This window comes from Scophthalmus maximus, chromosome 17, assembly GCF_022379125.1.
Source record: "Scophthalmus maximus strain ysfricsl-2021 chromosome 17, ASM2237912v1, whole genome shotgun sequence".
In the NCBI taxonomy this organism is placed as follows: Eukaryota; Metazoa; Chordata; class Actinopteri; order Pleuronectiformes; family Scophthalmidae; genus Scophthalmus; species Scophthalmus maximus.
This window is the reverse complement of record NC_061531.1, coordinates 1502269-1507093: the sequence shown is the minus strand read 5'-3', so window position 1 is coordinate 1507093 and position 4825 is coordinate 1502269. Positions and strand designations below refer to the sequence as shown.

General features: G+C 40.6%; 1 pseudogene; it reads right to left on the bottom strand.

The window, feature by feature from the left end:
• Window positions 1–413: 413 nt before the first annotated feature.
• Window positions 414–1646, bottom strand: LOC118289339 (annotated as a pseudogene).
• Between the last annotated feature and the right edge of the window lie 3179 nt (window positions 1647–4825).

Here is a 4825-nt window from a genome sequence, read left to right as displayed (position 1 = left end):
ACCATATTGTGTGTGGTGCATTGCTATTATGTCCAAGTCATCACAGCCAAATGACAAAACACAACCAATACAACTGTTCCAAATAACTCATGTGGCTGCTTTCTGCTCTGCCACCAATATGGTTAAGGTTGATTGGTTTCAGTTCATTAAAACAATGTGTTGAAAGGAAGGTAAAGAACTAAACCACGTTGAATTACATTAGAATTTTCACGTTACAAAGTTTGAATAAAAAACAGCAGCAGGAAGCTGTTTCCAGAGAAAAAAGCTCTAAAAGCGAGATAACACTCGAGCTTTTCAATCGTCATCGGAGGAGTAAAATAATTTAATCCGTTCTTCTCTCATTCGTGTCATTTTTTTGTTTCCCTCAGATAACAACAGACGTGTTTGTGCTGTGTTTGGATCCAATGTGATTTCCTGTGAATATGTGAAGAATTCCTCTCTGGACTTGGGCTCTGGTTGTGACAGTAAAACATCCACTTGAGTCACCGTCAGTGAGATGTTTGTCTCTGACTCAGTCAGGACGTCCTGTAGTCGACCTCTGACCTCTGACACAGCTGCTGTCACAGCCTCAAAGTACCTGAGAGGACGGATGTTGATGCTGGATGAGTGTGTAGACGGACTGAGTGGTGTCAGTGAGGGGTAGTTGTGTAGAAACTGGTTGTGATCATCTGTGTGTGAGAGCTGCTTCAGTTCAGCGTCTTTCCTCTTCAGCTCAGTGATCTCCTGCTCCAGCTCCTCCTGAAGATCTTTGACTCGACTCACTTCAGTTTTCTGTTGGGATCTGATCTGCTGCTTCACGTCAGAGCTTCTTTTCTCCACCAGACGGATCAGCTCAGTGAAGATCTTCTCACTGTCCTCCACTGCTTTATCAGCAGAGCCATTGACAGCCCCCAGCTCCTGTTGAAGCAGCTTCACATCTTTCTCTCTGTCCTGGACTCTCTGCTGGATTTGTTGTCGACTCAGCTTGAGCTCTCTCTGCCTCTCTGTCCTTTCTGCTGCAGCTGAGACTGTGTCGTGGCCTTTATGTTCGTCCACAGAGCAGAGGTAACAGATACACTGCTGATCAGTGCGGCAGAACATCTTCATCACCTCATCGTGACGAGAACAGATGTTCTCCTGGAGCTTCTTGGTGGGGTCCACCAGCTTGTGCTTCTGAAAGGCAGAGGATTTGTAGTGAGGCTGGAGGTGTTTCTCACAATAAGAGGCCAAACAAACCAAACAGGACTTGACAGCTTTCAGTTTTCTCCCAATACAAACATCACAGGCCACATCTTCAGCTCCAGCATAGCAGTGATCAGCAGGAGCAGCTTGGAGTCCAGTCTTCTTCAGCTGCTCCACTAAATCAGCCAACATGGTGTTTTTCACCAGGACAGGCCTCGGTGTGAAGGTCTTTCTACACTGAGGGCAGCTGTAGATCCTCTTCTCTTTGTCCCAGTGGGATTTAATACAGCTCATACAGTAGCTGTGTCCACAGGGAATAGCCACCGGATCCTTCAGTAGATCCAGACAGACGGAACAAGAGAAGGATTCCCGCTCCAGCTGAACTCCTTTCTGTGCCATTTTACGTCTCAGCGACGAACAATCGTCTCTGAGTTTCAGTGGCTGAGAAGTGAAACTACAGTCTGAGCTCTGATCTCAACAACATTTGCTTGCTCAGTGAACGGGGCCTGTCAGCGCTTACACTTCACCACATGTTGGTTCCACCCATCGTCAAACTGTAGATCTGAAGGGAGGGAATCAGGAAATCTGTGGACAGAGCGGAGCTAGCTGTGTTTGAGAGCAGGAAGAAGAGGGAGTGTTGTCAAGCTTTTCACATTCCAGTAAGAGGAGCAACTGGACTTTGGTAAATCATTTATTATGCAGCCTCAGTTAAAACCTGCTCACCTCTTTGATTTGTATTTAGTTTTAAAATACACGTTGGCACTCCAGGCTCTGTTGAGGTCTTTTTCCCTCAATTTCCGTTTTTTCTTTTATCGATACAAAAAAAAGAAACATTGATGAGGGAGCAATCAAATCCAATAATCCTTAAATCATTAACCAACCAATATTGTAATTTTCTCACGCATGGCAATAAACTCCTGTGGGTGATTTGTGATGACAACTGGTCAACTTCAGAATATCATCCTGAGCCAAACCAGATTTCCGATCTCCAAACACGTTTAAACACGGTTTTATTCTTTAAAATAAACTCTTTATTGATCATATGTTTTTCAGTTTCATCCAAACTTATCATGTTAGATCACACTTTTGTCCTCAACATCAAAACAGTGAAGGATGTAATCTGTGTTCAACCTGACCGTCAGTAACAAAAAGTAAAATATGCTCCCTTGGGTCCATCATTCAACAATACAGCATTTCATATCACTCCCATGCTGATGACACACAGCTACACATATCTGTCTCTGCCAACAACCTTATCCTAGTGAATGACCTCGTCCAGTGTATTGCTGCTATTGAATATTGGATGTTGAAAAATCTCTTACAGCTGAATAAGGACATAACATAGATTCTCCTGGTAGGTCCCAAGGCTCTGAGGCCCCAGATTCACTCTCTGTCAAAAATTTAAAACCTTGTCAGCATGTCAAAAACCTTGGTTTGATTTTAGCAGTAGTGAACCGTGGGGTCTGGCACTGGGCCTTCAACGTCGCAAAGTCAGAATGTTTTGGGGGTATTTTTTTAAGATATAAACAGCTCTCACACACTGCACAACAAGCTCCGACACATAGCTCCAATCCACACACACACACACACACACACACACACACACACACACACACTTTCATCGTCACACCACAAGGTAAAACACAGTAACACAGCTGTGCACAACGGCACAACCACACACACAAACACAAACACACACAAAAGCACATACTCACACACAATCATCACCAGCAAAGCATTGTTTCAAATTCCACAAATATCCAAAAGTTGTAAAACATGACATCTGCAATACTGACCGCCCACTGTCCCTGTTTAGACTCATTAAGTTAAGTAGTGTAACGTTAAATCACACACTGTGACTTCAGCTACAATAACTATATTTAACACTTAGCAATACAGTTTACCTCAAATATGAAAACAAGAGTCATGTCTTTCTCTGGCGTGGCAGCAATACACTGGCGTTACATAACTTAATGTAAAATGAATGTAATGGAATCGAATATGTGGAGAACGAAAAGCTACAATGACTTTGAGATTTTTTTCAGATGACAACTGTTATATTACCTGTTGTAAATAAAGTTTTGGGGGAAAAAACAAAAGTAAGGCATGTGTAGATAACTGGATACAGAGTCCATATATGGCCTCTCATCAATACCTTTATCCAAAAAATGGCTGCAGTGGGAGTGAATGGTGCTGAACAGCAAAACTAAGTATGTACACCTGCTTTGAAACAAAAGGTCCACATTTTGATTACCTGGATATACTGTTATAATTAAATAGGAAAATGCTCATCCTGCTTCACTTTTCCTCACGTTACCATTCTGCTAATGCATGTTGGGTCAGTTAAGGATTTACGACCGGTTGGTCACCGTCCTCGTTGGCACTCAGAGTCTGAGGAAGGTAAATGTAGAATGACAATCTAAAGAAGGACCAGGACGATCCAAATGTAAATTAAACTAATGTAGCAGCTGCTAACTGGTATGGTGGTATTAAATGCTACAAAGTGCGTTGTGGTTCTTGGGTTACAAACACTGACACAAAGGTATTTCACAATGATTGAAAAGTCGCAAATCTAATCTAATGGAACTATATCTATTACTGTTACTGTTACTACCCACATTTATTGAAAACACAAAGAAAATTGGCAGAATTCTATTTAAATTTTCTTACCCGATTAACGTTAGGCTTGGTGTTCTACAGCTCCATAGGCATTCAATTATTCTGGACTGCCTTGGCAGTGCCCACTCTTACAACCCGGAAGTAGATAGAGTGGAAGTCTTCTCCCCCTGAAGTCTGTTTCTTCAAAAAAGATTAAGGGTGGTCATTTAGTTGGGAATAACATTTTTTGAATGCAAAAAACAGTACATATTAATGCTGTATTGTTCATTGCTGAGAAGGAGGGACTCTTTAATATTTTTTTTCTCCCTAACCAAAAATCCAGAACAATGTCTCTTGGGAATTATCTCTTGTGAACACCAGATGTATGGTCTTAAAAAATCATGGTGTCAGCCGGCCATGCTTACAGGATGCAAAACCTTTTGTGACACAGTGGAAAACAATTATGCCCTCATCTTTTGAACACTGTAACAAACTAATGTCCAACACAGCAAGCTATGAAAGAGTCTCTGGACATCAAGATTTATTTCTGAAAGCATGACCACATTCCTGGACTACACTAATAATAGACAATGAGAGATTTTTCATCTGATTAGCCTGTTGTTAATGTCTATATTATTATGATTGTTATTTTTATTTATTTATTTTACTTATCTATTCATTTTTCTATGTTCGTTTAATTTGTTTTTTTTTTCTTTTCTTCTTTCTTTATATGTATTGATGTATTTTCCTTTTTTTGGTTGCCTTTTGATCTATCATTATGTCTAAATACACTGACACGATCAAGTTTTGATTCTGAACAATTGCATATTATTATTTATTATTGTGGTAGCTGTGGAGATATGGGATGGGGGGGTCCATAATCTCACAAACAAGTTCTGAGAAATGTCTGAAGGTACATGTTGTAACACAAAATATGTATATATATCTTTATTTTTTTTTTAAGTGAGATTTTTTTTAACACTGTCACGTGATTGCGAGTTTTCATCGAGGAATGAGCATTTTTATGTGAGCAATAAAGCGGAGACAGAGCTGCCGTCTTTGTTTC